The sequence below is a fragment of the Cherax quadricarinatus genome, chromosome 87 (assembly GCF_038502225.1).
Source record: "Cherax quadricarinatus isolate ZL_2023a chromosome 87, ASM3850222v1, whole genome shotgun sequence".
Classification (NCBI taxonomy): domain Eukaryota; kingdom Metazoa; phylum Arthropoda; class Malacostraca; order Decapoda; family Parastacidae; genus Cherax; species Cherax quadricarinatus.
Genome location: NC_091378.1, coordinates 1,501,744 through 1,521,743, shown reverse-complemented (window position 1 = coordinate 1,521,743; position 20,000 = coordinate 1,501,744). Strand labels below are relative to the sequence as shown.

General features: G+C 45.0%; 1 protein-coding gene across 4 annotated transcripts in view; it reads left to right on the top strand.

The window, feature by feature from the left end:
• The window catches only part of LOC128703789 (uncharacterized), a 662,970-nt gene that overhangs the window by 290,525 nt on the left and 352,445 nt on the right, over nucleotides 1-20,000 (top strand). The gene's annotated exons all lie outside the window — the stretch shown is intronic.

The following is a 20,000-nucleotide window of genomic DNA, read 5'->3' as shown; positions in this document are numbered from 1 at the left end:
CTCTTGTCTTCCTGGGGTGATGTATACAACACCTGGGGTCTCTTGTCTTACCGGGGGTGATGTGTACAACACCTGGGGTCTCTTGTCTTCCTGGGGGTGATGTGTACAACACCTGGGGTCTCTTGTCTTACCGGGGGTGATGTGTACAACACCTGGGGTCTCTTGTCTTCCTGGGGTGATGTGTACAACACCTGGGGTCTCTTGTCTTCCTGGAGGTGATGTATACAATACCTGGGGGTGATGTATACAACACCTGGGGTCTCTTGTCTTACTGGGGTTGATGTGTACAACACCTGGGGTCTCTTGTCTTCCTGGGGTGATGTATACAACACCTGGGGTCTCTTGTCTTCCTGGGGTGATGTATACAACACCTGGGGTCTCTTGTCTTCCTGGGGTGATGTATACAACACCTGGGGTCTCTTGTCTTCCTGGGGGCGATGTGTACAACACCTGGTGTCTCTTGTCTTCCTGGGAGTGATGTGTACAACACCTGGGGTCTCTTGTCTTCCTGGGGTGATGTATACAACACCTGGGGTCTCTTGTCTTCCTGGGAGTGATGTGTACAACACCTGGGGTCTCTTGTCTTCCTGGGGTTGATGTATACAACACCTGGGGTCTCTTGTCTTCCTGGGGTTGATGTATACAACACCTGGGGTCTCTTGTCTTCCTGGGGTTGATGTATACAACACCTGGGGTCTCTTGTCTTCCTGGGGTTGATGTATACAACACCTGGGGTCTCTTGTCTTCCTGGGGTTGATGTATACAACACCTGGGGTCTCTTGTCTTCCTGGGGTTGATGTATACAACACCTGGGGTCTCTTGTCTTCCTGGGGTTGATGTATACAACACCTGGGGTCTCTTGTCTTCCTGGGGTTGATGTATACAACACCTGGGGTCTCTTGTCTTCCTGGGGTTGATGTATACAACACCTGGGGTCTCTTGTCTTCCTGGGGTTGATGTATACAACACCTGGGGTCTCTTGTCTTCCTGGGGTTGATGTATACAACACCTGGGGTCTCTTGTCTTCCTGGGGTTGATGTATACAACACCTGGGGTCTCTTGTCTTCCTGGGGTTGATGTATACAACACCTGGGGTCTCTTGTCTTCCTGGGGTTGATGTATACAACACCTGGGGTCTCTTGTCTTCCTGGGGTTGATGTATACAACACCTGGGGTCTCTTGTCTTCCTGGGGTTGATGTATACAACACCTGGGGTCTCTTGTCTTCCTGGGGTTGATGTATACAACACCTGGGGTCTCTTGTCTTCCTGGGGTTGATGTATACAACACCTGGGGTCTCTTGTCTTCCTGGGGTTGATGTATACAACACCTGGGGTCTCTTGTCTTCCTGGGGTTGATGTATACAACACCTGGGGTCTCTTGTCTTCCTGGGGTTGATGTATACAACACCTGGGGTCTCTTGTCTTCCTGGGGTTGATGTATACAACACCTGGGGTCTCTTGTCTTCCTGGGGGTGATGTGTACAACACCTGGGGTCTCTTGTTTTCCTGGGGTTGATGTATACAACACCTGGGGTCTCTTGTCTTCCTGGGGTTGATGTATACAACACCTGGGGTCTCTTGTCTTCCTGGGGTTGATGTATACAACACCTGGGGTCTCTTGTCTTCCTGGGGGTGATGTGTACAACATCTGGGGTCTCTTGTCTTCCTGGGGTTGATGTATACAACACCTGGGGTCTCTTGTTTTCCTGGGGTTGATGTATACAACACCTGGGGTCTCTTGTCTTCCTGGGGTTGATGTATACAACACCTGGGGTCTCTTGTCTTCCTGGGGTTGATGTATACAACACCTGGGGTCTCTTGTCTTCCTGGGGTTGATGTATACAACACCTGGGGTCTCTTGTCTTCCTGGGGTTGATGTATACAACACCTGGGGTCTCTTGTCTTCCTGGGGTTGATGTATACAACACCTGGGGTCTCTTGTCTTCCTGGGGGTGATGTGTACAACACCTGGGGTCTCTTGTTTTCCTGGGGTTGATGTATACAACACCTGGGGTCTCTTGTTTTCCTGGGGTTGATGTATACAACACCTGGGGTCTCTTGTCTTCCTGGGGTTGATGTATACAACACCTGGGGTCTCTTGTCTTCCTGGGGTTGATGTGTACAACACCTGGGGTCTCTTGTCTTCCTGGGGTTGATGTATACAACACCTGGGGTCTCTTGTCTTCCTGGGGTTGATGTATACAACACCTGGGGTCTCTTGTCTTCCTGGGAGTGATGTGTACAACACCTGGGGTCTCTTGTTTTCCTGGGGTTGATGTATACAACACCTGGGGTCTCTTGTCTTCCTGGGGTTGATGTATACAACACCTGGGGTCTCTTGTCTTCCTGGGGTTGATGTATACAACACCTGGGGTCTCTTGTCTTCCTGGGGTTGATGTATACAACACCTGGGGTCTCTTGTCTTCCTGGGGGTGATGTGTACAACACCTGGGGTCTCTTGTTTTCCTGGGGTTGATGTATACAACACCTGGGGTCTCTTGTCTTCCTGGGGTTGATGTATACAACACCTGGGGTCTCTTGTCTTCCTGGGGGTGATGTGTACAACACCTGGGGTCTCTTGTTTTCCTGGGGTTGATGTATACAACACCTGGGGTCTCTTGTCTTCCTGGGGTTGATGTATACAACACCTGGGGTCTCTTGTCTTCCTGGGGTTGATGTATACAACACCTGGGGTCTCTTGTCTTCCTGGGGTTGATGTATACAACACCTGGGGTCTCTTGTCTTCCTGGGGGTGATGTGTACAACACCTGGGGTCTCTTGTTTTCCTGGGGTTGATGTATACAACACCTGGGGTCTCTTGTCTTCCTGGGGTTGATGTATACAACACCTGGGGTCTCTTGTCTTCCTGGGGTTGATGTATACAACACCTGGGGTCTCTTGTCTTCCTGGGGGTGATGTATACAACACCTGGGGTCTCTTGTCTTCCTGGGGGTGATGTGTACAACACCTGGGGTCTCTTGTCTTACCGGGGGTGATGTATACAACACCTGGGGTCTCTTGTCTTCCTGGGGGTGATGTGTATAACATCTGGGGTCTCTTGTCTTCCTGGGGGTGATGTGTATAACATCTGGGGTCTCTTGTCTTCCTGGGGTGATGTGTACAAAACCTGGGGTCTCTTGTCTTCCTGGGGTGATGTGTACAACACCTGGGGTCTCTTGTCTTCCTGGGGTGATGTGTACAACACCTGGGGTCTCTTGTCTTCCTGGAGGTGATGTATACAATACCTGGGGTTGATGTATACAACACCTGGGGTCTCTTGTCTTCCTGGGGTTGATGTGTACAACACCTGGGGTCTCTTGTCTTCCTGGGGTGATGTATACAACACCTGGGGTCTCTTGTCTTCCTGGGGGCGATGTGTACAACACCTGGTGTCTCTTGTCTTCCTGGGAGTGATGTGTACAACACCTGGGGTCTCTTGTCTTACCGGGGGTGATGTGTACAACACCTGGGGTCTCTTGTCTTCCTGGGGGAGATACGTACATCACCTGGGGTCACGGACAGTCTCCCACGGACCTCATCTTCCTCCACCACAGCGGCTTTTGCTCTCAACACTAGGACTGTGTCAGCAAGGTACATAATAGATGCCACCTTGTGCCCACCTGAATTATGTTTTCTCTCAATGATGCCACAAGAAGAAGAAAGATTTTACCCCCGTATGTGCATCACAGAAGACAAGGACAGTGTTTAGGTCCTACCAGCCGAGGAACTTGCATCGGGAGCTTTGCATGAAGTCGCGTGAGGTTACTGTGTCGCCTCTAGTGAGGTGAAGACAGGTTAGTGATGTTAATATGTCACGTCTAGTGAGGTGTAGAGAGAAAGTCTTGTGTGTACAGGTAGGTACTAATTACCTGGGCTGGGGTCACCTCAGCTCGTAATTAAGAGCCTGGTCTTGTAAATAATTTATGCCTGATTGAGGGGGTAATTCTCACTGCATTTTGTACATTATGTGTAATGGTGTTGCTGCTTGTATCCCTATTGTCGGTGATGCTGTTGTTGGTAAAGCTGTTGCTGGTGCTGGTGATGCTGTTGCTGTTAAAGATGTTTCTGCTGCAGCCATGCACATTTATATACATTATTAACGCCACCACTGCCAATATAACCTCCAGCCATCAGCAGGAACAGCAGCAGCATCAACAACAACAACAGCAGCAGCATCAACAAGAACAACAGCAGGAGCAGCAGCAGCATCAACAAGAACAACAGCAGGACCAGCAGCATCAAGAACAACAGCAGCAGCAGCAACAAGAACAACAGCAGGAGCAGCAGCAGCATCAACAAGAACAACAGCAGGAGCAGCAGCAGCATCAACAAGAACAACAGCAGGACCAGCAGCATCAAGAACAACAGCAGGAACAGCAGCAGCATCAACAAGAACAACAGCAGCAGCATCAACAAGAACAACAGCAGGAGCAGCAGCAGCAGCAACAAGAACAACAGCAGGAGCAGCAGCAGCATCAACAAGAACAACAGCAGCAGCAGCAGCATCAACAAGAACAACAGCAGCAGCAGCATCAACAAGAACAACAGCAGCAGCAGCAGCAACAAGAACAACAGCAGCAGCAGCAGCAACAAGAACAACAGCAGGAACAGCAGCAGCATCAACAAGAACAACAGCAGGAGCAGCAGCAGCATCAACAAGAACAACAGCAGGAGCAGCAGCAGCATCAACAAGAACAACAGCAGGAGCAGCAGCAGCATCAACAAGAACAACAGCAGGAGCAGCAGCAGCATCAACAAGAACAACAGCAGCAGCATCAACAAGAACAACAGCAGGAGCAGCAGCAGCATCAACAAGAACAACAGCAGGAGCAGCAGCAGCATCAACAAGAACAACAGCAGGAGCAGCAGCAGCAGCAACAAGAACAACAGCAGGAGCAGCAGCAGCATCAACAAGAACAACAGCAGGAGCAGCAGCAGCATCAACAAGAACAACAGCAGGAGCAGCAGCAGCATCAACAAGAACAACAGCAGGAACAGCAGCAGCATCAACAAGAACAACAGCAGGAACAGCAGCAGCAGCAACAAGAACAACAGCAGGAACAGCAGCAGCATCAACAAGAACAACAGCAGGAGCAGCAGCAGCATCAACAAGAACAACAGCAGGAGCAGCAGCAGCATCAACAAGAACAACAGCAGGAACAGCAGCAGCATCAACAAGAACAACAGCAGGAGCAGCAGCAGCATCAACAAGAACAACAGCAGGAGCAGCAGCATCAACAAGAACAACAGCAGGAGCAGCAGCAGCATCAACAAGAACAACAGCAGCAGCATCAGCAAGAACAACAGCAGGAGCAGCAGCAGCATCAACAAGAACAACAGCAGGAGCAGCAGCAGCATCAACAAGAACAACAGCAGCAGCATCAGCAAGAACAACAGCAGGAGCAGCAGCAGCATCAACAAGAACAACAGCAGGAGCAGCAGCAGCATCAACAAGAACAGCAGCAGCAGCATCAACAAGAACAACAGCAGGAGCAGCAGCAGCATCAACAAGAACAGCAGCAGCAGCATCAACAAGAACAACAGCAGGAGCAGCAGCAGCATCAACAAGAACAACAGCAGGAGCAGCAGCAGCATCAACAAGAACAACAGCAGGAGCAGCAGCAGCATCAACAAGAACAACAGCAGGAGCAGCAGCAGCATCAACAAGAACAACAGCAGCAGCATCAGCAAGAACAACAGCAGGAGCAGCAGCAGCATCAACAAGAACAACAGCAGGAGCAGCAGCAGCATCAACAAGAACAACAGCAGGAACAGCAGCAGCATCAACAAGAACAACAGCAGGAGCAGCAGCAGCATCAACAAGAACAACAGCAGGAGCAGCAGCAGCATCAACAAGAACAACAGCAGGAACAGCAGCAGCATCAACAAGAACAACAGCAGGAGCAGCAGCAGCATCAACAAGAACAACAGCAGGAGCAGCAGCAGCATCAACAAGAACAACAGCAGGAGCAGCAGCAGCATCAACAAGAACAACAGCAGGAACAGCAGCAGCATCAACAAGAACAACAGCAGGAGCAGCAGCAGCATCAACAAGAACAACAGCAGGAGCAGCAGCAGCATCAACAAGAACAACAGCAGGACCAGCAGCATCAAGAACAACAGCAGGAGCAGCAGCAGCATCAACAAGAACAACAGCAGGAGCAGCAGCAGCATCAACAAGAACAACAGCAGGAGCAGCAGCAGCATCAACAAGAACAACAGCAGGAACAGCAGCAGCATCAACAAGAACAACAGCATGAGCAGCAGCAGCATCAACAAGAACAGCAGCAGCAGCAACAAGAACAACAGCATGAGCAGCAGCAGCATCAACAAGAACAACAGCAGGAGCAGCAACAAGAACAACAGCAGGAGCAACAACAGCATCAACAAGAACAACAGCAGGAGCAGCAACAAGAACAACAGCAGGAGCAGCAGCAACATCAACAAGAACAACAGCAGGAGCAGCAACAAGAACAACAGCAGGAGCAGCAACAAGAACAACAGCAGGAGCAACAACAGCATCAACAAGAACAACAGCAGGAGCAGCAGCAGCATCAACAAGAACAACAGCAGGAGCAGCAGCAGCATCAACAAGAACAACAGCAGGAGCAGCAGCAGCATCAACAAGAACAACAGCAGGAGCAGCAGCAGCATCAACAAGAACAACAGCAGCAGCATCAGCAAGAACAACAGCAGGAGCAGCAGCAGCATCAACAAGAACAACAGCAGGAGCAGCAGCAGCATCAACAAGAACAACAGCAGGAACAGCAGCAGCATCAACAAGAACAACAGCAGGAGCAGCAGCAGCATCAACAAGAACAACAGCAGGAGCAGCAGCAGCATCAACAAGAACAACAGCAGGAACAGCAGCAGCATCAACAAGAACAACAGCAGGAGCAGCAGCAGCATCAACAAGAACAACAGCAGGAGCAGCAGCAGCATCAACAAGAACAACAGCAGGAGCAGCAGCAGCATCAACAAGAACAACAGCAGGAACAGCAGCAGCATCAACAAGAACAACAGCAGGAGCAGCAGCAGCATCAACAAGAACAACAGCAGGAGCAGCAGCAGCATCAACAAGAACAACAGCAGGACCAGCAGCATCAAGAACAACAGCAGGAGCAGCAGCAGCATCAACAAGAACAACAGCAGGAGCAGCAGCAGCATCAACAAGAACAACAGCAGGAGCAGCAGCAGCATCAACAAGAACAACAGCAGGAACAGCAGCAGCATCAACAAGAACAACAGCATGAGCAGCAGCAGCATCAACAAGAACAGCAGCAGCAGCAACAAGAACAACAGCATGAGCAGCAGCAGCATCAACAAGAACAACAGCAGGAGCAGCAACAAGAACAACAGCAGGAGCAACAACAGCATCAACAAGAACAACAGCAGGAGCAGCAACAAGAACAACAGCAGGAGCAGCAGCAACATCAACAAGAACAACAGCAGGAGCAGCAACAAGAACAACAGCAGGAGCAGCAACAAGAACAACAGCAGGAGCAACAACAGCATCAACAAGAACAACAGCAGGAGCAGCAACAAGAACAACAGCAGGAGCAGCAACAAGAACAACAGCAGGAGCAGCAACAAGAACAACAGCAGGAGCAGCAACAAGAACAACAGCAGGAGCAGCAACAAGAACAACAGCAGGAGCAACAACAGCATCAACAAGAACAACAGCAGGAGCAGCAACAAGAACAACAGCAGGAGCAGCAACAAGAACAACAGCAGGAGCAGCAACAAGAACAACAGCAGGAGCAGCAACAAGAACAACAGCAGCAGCAACAACAAGAACAACAGCAGGAGCAGCAACAAGAACAACAGCAGGAGCAACAACAAGAACAACAGCAGGAGCAGCAACAAGAACAACACCAGCAGCAGCAACAAGAACAACAGCAGGAGCAGCAACAAGAACAACAGCAGGAGCAGCAACAAGAACAACAGCAGGAGCAACAACAGCATCAACAAGAACAACAGCAGGAGCAGCAACAAGAACAACAGCAGGAGCAACAGCAGCATCAACAAGAACAACAGCAGGAGCAGCAGCAGCATCAACAAGAACAACAGCAGGAGCAGCAACAAGAACAACAGCAGCAGCATCAACAAGAACAACAGCAGGAGCAGCAACAAGAACAACAGCAGCAGCATCAACAAGAACAACAGCAGGAGCAGCAACAAGAACAACAGCAGGAGCAGCAACAAGAACAACAGCAGGAGCAGCAGCAGCAGCAACAAGAACATCAGCAGCAGCAGCAGCAACAAGAACAACAGCAACAGCAGCAGCAGCAGCAAGAACAACAGCAGCAGCAGCAACAAGAACAACAGCAGGAGCAGCAGCAGCAGCAGCAGCAACAAGAACAGCAGCAGCAGCAGCAACAAGAAGAACAACAGCAACAGCAGCAGCAGCAGCAACAAGAACAACAGCAGCAGCAGCAACAAGAACAGCAGCAGGAGCAGCAGCAGCATCAACAAGAACAACAGCAGCAGCAACAAGAACAACAGCAGGACCAGCAGCAGCAACAAGAACAATAGCAGGACCAGCAGCAACAAGAACAACAGCAGGACCAGCAGCAACAAGAACAACAGCAGGACCAGCAGCAGCAACAAGAACAACAGCAGGACCAGCAAACCAGTTAACTATAGTTACATAAAAACTGACGGTGACGACAACGAAATGGACTAAATATGACAGAAGAGGGACCGGCATTCAAGTACCAGACCTGCTGCCAGACGTGAACCAGACACAAGACGTTTTCCACTAAATGAAATAACTGACATCCATATCAACTGCACCAGTGTTTAACGGGAAGACAACATGGCAGAAATCCTGATCAACTAAATCTCCAAGGAAATGCCAGGTCTGTAGGACTTTTTTCGTCAGTGCCAAACGAGGGAAAGATTTGAGCCTTTAAACATGGCTGACCGGCATTCAAACAGCAGCTACTGCCAGACGTACAACTAGCGAAGTGAAATTCTCATCTTTACTGACGTTCATCTGTTGACAGTAGCATCATATCTGTACCACCATCATATCACCTGTACCAGTGCTAACCAGAGGGAAACACAGGAGACATCGTCAAATCAACAGTACAAAACTCCAAGGTATAGGACGGTTATCCCTCAGTGCCAGTCGTGGGAAAGAAGTGAATAGTTAAATAGTCAAGGTTAATATTTTAGTAGCTGACCTATATTCAGCTGACCAGTGTACAGTGAGAGAATCATAGCAGAAAAAGCCAAATATATCTATAAACTCAAGGAAAGTCAGGTGGTGTTACTCCCCTCAGTGTTTTAAAAATGGCTGAGTCAGCAAAACAGGTCAGGAGACAACAACACCACACAACCCCCGATAAATGGAATTGAGGGGGATTTGGAAGGATAAAACCATTGATTAAACCTTTCTGGTCTACCAGAATGGAAAGGAGTTAGAAGTTAATTGGTGAAGCCAGACTGTGAAGTGAGGTGGGTAGGGGAGGGTGAATAAGGGGTTAAATGTAAGGGTGTTGTGAAGTTAAGGGAAAAGTGAGCAGTGAAGAGGGTTTTGAAGAGGAAATTTTACTAGTAATTCAGTGTAATTAAAGCAGATACTAAGTGTACTAGGGACTGGAAAAGAGAAATAAATATTATTGTATATGAGTAAAAGAGCGAAGAGTGAAAATGGCAGGCATTAGAGGGGTACAGGCTGCCATAATTATATTTATATTTCTTCTTCAATTCCATGAAGAAAGAAATCAGTCATGGGGGTTGGAAAAGGTGAATGGAGTAACAGCGCCCTGGACAGTAAAAGCCCAACAGTTGCCATCCTACCAGAAAAGTAAACCTCACTATCGCCGCAAGGTATGGCAACACCGCATACCCAAACAAAAACAATGGCACACAGCTCTTATTGTAGCGCTCTTAAGTGGTGATATCCAAATTAATCCAGGACCTCAAACTATTGTGCAGAGGCAAAACAGACAGATAAATGACGGCAATAATGACGGTCTAGTAGCTAGGGATGATAACCTTAACTCCATATGTAATGCATACATAGGTCAATGTGAGACAATACAGCCATTATCTCAAACACTACCAAACAGATGCATACACTGTACTAAAGTACGCATGAAAAACAGAAAAGGCACCTTATGTAAAATGTGTAAGGGGTGGGTGCATGATGGATGTATGTACAATTATAACAACGGTGCCAGAATTCATTTTGTGTGTAACAAATGCACTTTGGCACAGTTACCCTTTAGCAGTGATGACATTGATTTACCTAATTTTAATACAAATGACCCATTGCCATATATTGATGATTATGATTGTTTCATGAAAACAGGCCTTCACTTTATTCATGTCAATGTAAGATCACTTCTTCCTAAATTGGCAGAGATTAGGATTCTAGCTAACAAAATTAGGGCGGCAGTTATAACCATCTCTGAATCTTGGTTGGATGATACGGTGACTGACGACGAGGTCAAAATAGATGGTTACAATATAAAACGCTTAGATAGGAACAGAAAGGGTGGTGGAGTATGTGCCTACATTAGAAATGACTTAGCTTACAACCCAAGACCTGATTTAAATAACAATAAACTGGAGATTCTATGGTTTGAAGTGCTGCTTCCCAAGACCAAACCCATCTTAGTAGGAACTAGTTACCGCCCTCCTACCCAGGACCAGTTCTTAGAAGACTTTTCCAGAGTCTTGTCCGGAGTTGAAAACAATTGCGAAACAATAATACTGGGCGACTTCAATATCTGTTTTCAGCAACAAAATAACGGGCTATGCAAAAGGTATAAGCAAATTCTAGGATTAAATAGCTACACCCAACTAATTAATAAACCAACCCGGATCACACAGTTCTCAGCCACCCTAATTGACCACATACTTTGCAACCGCGCTGAGAACATTAGTCAGTCAGGCGTCATTACCACAGGTCTTAGTGATCATTTCATCATTTACTGCACCAGGAAAATCACTAGGGATAGGATAGGCCTACACAGGGCAATAAAAATGAGGTCAACTAGAAACTACAGTAAAGAAACACTGGTAAATAGGCTACACAATTGTGACTGGACAGAGATAACAAGTTGCACGGACGTAAACGATGCCTGGGAAAAATTCAAAACAATGTTCACTACCATTCTTAATAATATTGCACCAGTTAAAGAGGTTAGGATTAAACGAAAAACTGAACCCTGGATGACTACTGAGATATTAGATATGAAATTCAGAGACCAGCTGCTAAAAAGATTTAAAGCAAACAGACAGGATATTGCAGCACTAAATGAATTCCAAAGGGTGAGGAACAGAGTACAGAGGCTTATAAAAGGAGCAAAGGCAAAGCACTATTGCTCAAAAATTGAAGAATATAAGCATAACCCCAGAAAGCTCTGGCAACAACTAAAACAGTTGGGGTATAGCCATAAGCCAGTAGATAGGTCTAACATAGTACTCACTATCGATAATGAGGTATGCCACGAAACATCTAAGGTGGCAAATTGCTTTAATTCCTACTACACATCTGTTGCATTAACACTAGTAAGTAAACTACCAGCTGCATCAAATACCTTTAACACAGATTCTGATAAGTTTCAAACATACTATACCAATAAAGGGGTAACCCCAAACAGTTGTCAACTAGTAAGTGTATCTCATGACTTCATTCAAAAAGAACTAAGCAGGTTAAACCCAACTAAGAGCACAGGCCCTGATAACATCCCGTCTAAGTTCCTAAAAGATGGTGCTTTTGAACTGTCAATCCCTATTGCTCACATAATCAATCTATCAATCACCACTAATACCGTACCGGAGGGGTTCAAGGAGGCCATAGTTACTCCTATCTTCAAGAAAAATAATAGGTCTGATGTAAGCAACTATAGACCTGTTAGTATACTCAGTATAATATCTAAAATTCTAGAGAGGGCGGTGTATTCTCAAGTAGTTAAGTACCTTAATGACAACAGCATTCTCCATAGCTATCAATCGGGCTTTAGAAGATCCTACTCAACCGATACCTCCCTTATTAATCTGATGGATTACCTGAGAACTGAAATGTCAAAAGGGAACCTCATAGGTATGGTAACCTTAGACCTGCAAAAGGCCTTCGATACTGTCAACCACAATATATTATGTAAGAAACTTCAAGCTATCGGTATAGGTTCTGTAGACTGGTTTAAGTCCTACCTTAGCAACAGGAGACAAATAGTCAAAATCAACAAAACGGAATCAGAACCCCTGCCGATAACATGTGGAGTTCCCCAAGGTAGTATTCTGGGTCCCTTACTATTCTTATGTTATGTCAATGATATGCCTATCAGTGTCAAGTGCAAACTCCTACTGTATGCAGATGACAGTGCTCTGTTAGTGACAGGTAAAGACCCACAAGATATTGCTAATGTTTTAATACTGGAACTGGAGTCCTGCAGCAAATGGTTAGTAGACAACAAACTATCATTACACCTCGGGAAAACTGAAGCCATTCTCTTTGGCACGAAACATATTATTATTATTATTACATTATTATTATTATTATTATAATCAAGGGGGAAGCGCTAAACCCGGAGGATTATACAGCGCCTGGGGGGGGGGATGTGGAAGGCATTCAGGCTTAATTCGGGGAACTGGAGCACAGATCCAATTCCCTAAATCAAGAGCCCCTCACCAACATCAAGGAACCTTCCTTGAGGGGTATTACAATCAAGGGGGAAGCGCTAAACCCGGAGGATTATACAGCGCCTGGGGGGGGGATGTGGAAGGCATTCAGGCTTAATTTGGGGAACTGGAGCACAGATCCAATTCCCTAAATCAAGAGCCCCTCACCAACATCAAGGAACCTTCCTTGAGGGGGGAACGAAACATAAACTGAGAAGGGTAAATAATTTTAATGTTCAGTGTAATGGGGAGTCCATCACTTTGGTTTCATCAGTTAAATATCTGGGAATCCCCTTTGACCCATGCATGTCAGGAGAATTGATAGGGAACAGTGTAGTAAAGAAAGCGAATGCCAGGCTGAAGTTCCTGTATAGACAAGCACAGTGTCTACCTACTGAGGCTCGCAGGACCCTATGTCTAGCCCTTATACAATGCCATATGGATTACGCTTGCTCTTCTTGGTACTCTGCCTTGACAAAAAACTGAAAGATAGACTGCAAATCACCCAGAACAAAATCGTAAGATTCATCCTGGGGCTGGGACCAAGAGAACATGTAGGCCAGGATGAATTACAGCAGTTGGATATGCTGAATGTTGAAGACAGAGTAAAACAACTGAAGCTAAATCATGTTTACAAAATTGCTCACGAACAATGTCCAGAACATCTTGCTGTCAATTTTGTCAAGGTTGGGAACCAAAGCAATCATAGTACTAGGGGGAGAGAGCACAACTTTGTAGTACCCACAGTCAGTGGCCAGGCTTCAAACACCTTTTATTGTACAGCAATAAAGGAATGGAACAGACTACCCACAAATGTCAAGGCCAGTCATAGCTTGAACCAGTTCAAGAAGACTGCCAAAAAGTGTCTGATGAATGAAGCAACAGAAAGGGAGGGGAATGATTTTCTATTTTTTAGCTAAAATACGTGTAAATTTTACCTTATCCCTAGTAATCACCCTCGTATTGTAGATAGTCGTAATGACCCTCGGGTAGTAGATAGTCTTAATATCATGTGGGAGTTCGATACGTGGATTAGGGTAGAAATACTCACGTAGGCTGTTATTACGTATAATCGTAGATATGTGGAGAGAACCCGCAGCCGTTACCTTGCCTGCTCACACTCTTAACACTGACTGCCTGACTGCCCACAGTACCCAGTAGTGGGTCTTTTGAAATAGTGTCAGCTCAGCACATATGAAAGACCGTGACTCAAGAGACGGTTGGTCGTTGAGTCAACGGACGGTTACTGGTAACTGGTTACTACTACTGAGACTGGTAACTGGTTACTACTACTGAGACTGGTAACTGGTTACTACTACTGAGAGCTCGGCGACGCTAACGTATGTCGTCCCGACATACAACTAATACAAACTAGAGATGGCAGGTACACGGCTTGGGCTGATTCTATACAATGTCAAAGTACACAACATTAAACATTATAGATACATAAGTAGAACATTGGAATGAAAGCTTACATAACTGAAACTGTAATGCAATACAAGGTATACTATAGTACAACTTAAAACTCAACAAATGAACAACGAACTCAATGTTGAGATTACAAGTGATAAAAACAAAAATTTTGATCGATCGATCTGTATTCGTGTGATCTACGGATTCTGAGGAAGGAATATATACAAAGAAAGAGTGTTTAACAGAAAGGCAGATTCGGTGCACGCAAATCTAGACTGTTAACTCTCAGAATGCGGAGAGAACATGAACACAAAAAAAAAAATTCTTGAATACTGATAAGTTGATACTGTAATTATTCATCTATACAGGTTATTTACATTTAACCCCAACTCTGCTAGGGTAAGATTGGCATATGCAGAATGGGTGTCATCTCTAGGGGGATCAAACTCTGTAGCATTGGCTAACTCATGCTGTATTTGAGGCAAATCTGAATTGGAAGTTACAAATGATACTTGAGGATTTCTCAGTACCTGTCGTGTACGTAGGGAATAACGACATTCAGGTTGATCGTCTGACTGAGTATCAGAGGAAGAGAGTACAGGATCAGGAGGATTGTCAGAGTCTGTCACATTAGTCTGGGTTGGAACATCATTATCATCACATACTAACTTCATATGATCCAACTTTGATTTTGGATGGCTTTGATCGAGTGTTTGCGACTCTTGTGAATTCAGCTGTTGATTTATGAAGTGTTTCACGGATTCTTCTAAAAACACTTTGAGCTAAGCTGGTACGAGTTGCTATGAAATCATCAGGGTTGTAATTTGGTTTCGGATTAGAATATAACAACTCATAAGGCAAACGTTTATCTACACCATACAATGCATAATGTGGAGTGTCACCTATAGAAACATTGTAAGCAGAATTTATAGCACACTGCACATCAGGTATAACTTCATCCCAAGTTTCACTGTTGGGATTGATAGTAGCTCTCAAGACATCAAGTACTTTCTTATTGGTTCGTTCCGCTAACCCATTGCTGGCAGGATGATGAGGAACAATGGTGGATTTACTGATCTTGTACAAGGTACACAAATTTTCAAGAATTTCATTACAGAATTCACCTCCGTTATCTGTTACTAGGGACTTAGGAGTGGTATGCCTGCAGATAATGCGTTCTTTAAACGCTTTAGCTACTGTCTCGGCAGTCTTATCTGCAATAGGAACTAACTCACAATATCTGGTGAAATGGTCTACCACAACACACAGATGTTTGTTGCCTTGGAGGGAACATCGGAAATTAGTTAACAAATCTAGCGCAACTCTTTCCCAAGGTTCGCTAGTAGTCGGATACACTTGGATTGGATTAGGACCATTAGCATTGCCTTTATGTTGCATGCAGACACTACATTTCTTAACATACTCAGAAATATCAGTTGCCATACGAGGCCAAAAGTATTTCAATCTGGCTTGTTTTACTGAACGATCCATACCAGGGTGTGCAACACCTGGTACATCGTGAACTAGCTGTAAGGCTACATTCACTAGTGACTGTGGAATTACTAACTGGTATACTCTTCTGCTTGGAGTACCCAACTCGGCTGTTCGATACAGTAATTCTTGGTTCATGAGAAAGTCACTGATGGGAGCTGGTGGCTTCACAGTCAGAATAAGATCTTCCTGGAGCAGGAATCGAATCACACCAGACCACATGGGATCGGTTCTTTCTTACTGGAGGAATGAACAAACTCGGTGGAGTGGATGACTCCCCCCGGTTGAAAAATTAACGCTATAACACACAATATGAGCAAGGGAGAACGAATCTACTATCTCAAACTACAAGCACAGGAGAAAAGAAATGAACATGGTGAACAATGCTGATATTCTGAGTCGCACACAGTGACACGAGGTATCGACTATAAAGAAACTACACTTACAAACTTTAACAACGTGGAAGTTACTCGAGAAATAACTTCTTACAATGCACTGATTACTGTCAACTAGGATGGGACCACAATCTGAAACACAAGGGACAACAACAACACTCAAGTGAGCACACTAGCCACAGAAACGTCTTTCTGCACGGCTTGTGGCATCAGCAAGAGATGGCATAACTCGTTGCAAGTAAAGTTCTTCTCAAAGCGTCCCCTGGGAAGGAACGAATACTTGAACAAGTCGCCATCGCAAGGATAGTAGAGCACTATCCTGCGTGCATGATATTGTGGCTGGAGTCCAGACAGGAGTGACAGTATTACTAGTGCCTGACCGCTCGGCTACGTTAATAAGTAATTCACGGATCTATAGGAACTTAATCTGAACTTCACATTTCGCAGCACTTTAACAAATCTCAGATACAAGCTGTGAGAACAAACACATTGCTCGAGGGCTAGGTATTGTCTGTCAGTCAGTAAGGGAATGTAAGGACTGATGACAGGAGCAGCAATAGCCTGAGAGATCTGAGTGTCGACATTCACTAAAGTATCACTTGACGGTATGTGAGACATAATGGCAAAGTAACACGAGAACAAATAAAGCAAAAATAATGAACAATAAAAATGATATAAAATTCTAGAATTGAAATGAAAAGATATACAACTAATTCTGCAGAAATAATAAAAAATTAATATCTAAGATACACTGCAAGAGGAAGGAAAACTCAATTTAAAGGACTATTGACCACGAAAAAAAAATTACATTGAAATATACAAGTAAAAATATTACTGGAGACTGAATTAAATGCAAAATGAGCTGTCTTTACTCTTGCTAATAAAGAAATTAATTAATTAAATTTTTTTAAATCAATGTGAAAGTATAAAATAAAAATATTAAATTGATAACTGGGAAATTTAAGTATTTTCTAAGAATGCATGGACAAAATTAAAATATAAATCATAAAAATAGCAATAAAAGAAAATAATTCACTGCAGAACAGTTCAACAAAATAATTCACTTCAGAACAAGTGCAACAAAATAAAGTGTAGAAATAATCACTGCAGTAATAAAGTGTCACTGGGAAAACTCAGGTAAAATAATGAATTAAAATTATAAAGAAAAAAAAAATAAACTGATTGAACACTTTAACTCTTAATTGTAAATTAGACAAAACAATTTACTCAACCAGAGTAAGGAAAACACTTTACGTTAAAAGTAATTGAAATTGCATCAAGAGTGAATTTGTTCAAGAATATAAAAATAAAACACAGGAACAAAACAGGGAATATAACACTTACAGTGACGGAGCACACAACAGTATTAATTTATTCTTACAACAAATTCCTGCTGTGACTGATACAACAAAATCTTGCTGTGACTGATACGACAAAATCTTGCTGTGACTGATACGACAAAAATTTGCTGGCAAAAATAATGGTACACAGTCTGCGAAAAAATTAGAGGAATGAGACACTGTTGGCATACGAAAAAAAAGACACACATAGAAATAAATGGATAATGTGGTATGCTGAAAGAATACAATAAAAAAAATATTGAATCACTTCACACAGGGTGACTGACTGGTACACGACACAATAATGCTTACTAGAGACAGGAGTAGCATAAGAAAAAACACAGAATAAAAAATATAAGATAAATAAAAACACTGAAAAATATTGTAAAAATTAACGAGTCAAAGAAAAACTGAAAACACAAGGTTTAGAGTACACAAACAATTTACTATAAATGTCTCACACACGCAAATATCTTTAAATGCAAGAAAATGTCTCAAAAAAAATTATCACTGAAGTCGAGAGTAGTAGACGGGTGATTACTGGTGACGGGAAGAAGGTGTTGTCCTGTGGGCTGGCGGTGTGTACTGGTGACGGGGCGGGGGGGGGGGGGTTTCCTCCTCCACTCACACTGTTGTCGTGAAGAAATGTGCGTTCTAGACGAACTCACATAACTGGCTTTATCTCGTTGGCACCAGCTACAATCTCTTGACCAATTATGTGAGCCAAAACAGTACTAGGACCCGGTACAAGGGTGCAAACAACCACAGGTAGATGAGTGGATGGCTGGTGGTGGTGGTGGGTGTGACTCTCGCTGGGGTACTGCCGCGCACCCCGGGTGGTAGGAGAGAGAGGTGGGGGGGACGCTGGGGGTCTGCCGCACACCCCACTCACCCACGAAGGTGGCTTGAAAAACCCACTCTATGCCACAGGAATGGTAAAAACCACTCTTAGCATCCAACAGGAAGCACAAAGCGATATAAACAATACTTCAGAGGAGCTTGGCTTACTTCTTACTGCGTGGCTTACTTCTCTCTCTCAGCTGGGTTAGAAGCTGGGTTGGCTAGCTGGCTTACCCCACGAGAATGGATGACTGGAAGACGTGTAACGATGCACAAAGCACGGAAGAGCAGTTGGATGACAGGAGACAGGCTGGATGATAGGCTGACTGGCGTTCACTTCCACAGTCTGGCTTACTGACTGGCTTAATTGCAAATCCGGGTCAACCCCTCGGAGATTGAAGCAATTAGCACACGAACTAAGCCAGGAAGCTTGAAACGGCTGCAACAGGCTTGCAGGCAATAGGTTTGAGGGTAGTGGCTGGTGGCTGGAGATTCACCTTTGACCCTGGCGCTACTCACACAAACAGCCTTCTAACGCCTTGAATTACCCTTAAAAACGTAAATCCACGCTCCACACCGCTGCACACCATTTATCATGTGGGAGTTCGATACGTGGATTAGGGTAGAAATACTCACGTAGGCTGTTATTACGTATAATCGTAGATATGTGGAGAGAACCCGCAGCCGTTACCTTGCCTGCTCACACTCTTAACACTGACTGCCTGACTGCCTGACTGCCCACAGTACCCAGTAGTGGGTCTTTTGAAATAGTGTCAGCTCAGCACATATGAAAGACCGTGACTCAAGAGACGGTTGGTCGTTGAGTCAACGGACGGTTACTGGTAACTGGTTACTACTACTGAGACTGGTAACTGGTTACTACTACTGAGACTGGTAACTGGTTACTACTACTGAGATTAATGACCCTCGTATTGTAGATAGTCTTAATGACCCTCGTGTAGTAGATAGTCTTTTTAGTATGATAATAAGATGTTATCTTCATTGTAGAATTATAAGAAAATATTATAACCTTTATACTATAATAATAAGGTAAAAGGACCCCAATGGAAATAAGTCACTCTGACTTTTTTGGGTTATCCTAGGTTCTCTACACATATGCTGCTATGTATGGTAATTCTATGTAACTGTATTGTGTATACCTGAATAAATTTACTTACTTACTTAGCAGCAGCAACAAGAACAGCAGCAGGAGCAGCAGCAGCATCAACAAGAACAACAGCAGGAGCAGCAGCAGCATCAACAAGAACAACAGCAGGACCAGCAGCAGCAACAAGAACAACAGCAGGACCAGCAGCAGCAACAAGAACAACAGCAGGACCAGCAGCAACAAGAACAACAGCAGGAACAGCAGCAACAAGAACAACAGCAGGACCAGCAGCAGCAACAAGAACAACAGCAGGAGCAGCAGCAGCAACAAGAACAACAGCAGGAGCAGCAGCAACAAGAACAACAGCACGAGCAGCAGCAACAATAAGAACAACAGCAGCAGCAGCAACAAGAACAACAGCAGGAGCAGGAGGAGCAGCAGCAGCAGTAACAAGAACAACAGCAGCAGCAACAAGAACAGCAGCAGCAGCAGCAACAAGAACAGCAGCAGCAGCAACAAGAACAGCAGCAGCAGCAGCAGCAGCAGCAACAAGAACAACAGCAGGAGCAGGAGGAGCAGCAGCAGCAGTAACAAGAACAATAGCAGCAGCAGCAACAAGAACAACAGCAGCAGCAGCAACAAGAACAACAGCAGGAGCAGGAGGAGCAGCAGCAGCAGTAACAAGAACAACAGCAGCAGCAACAAGAACAGCAGAAGCAGCAACAAGAACAGCAGCAGCAGCAGCAGCAGCAGCAACAAGAACAACAGCAGCA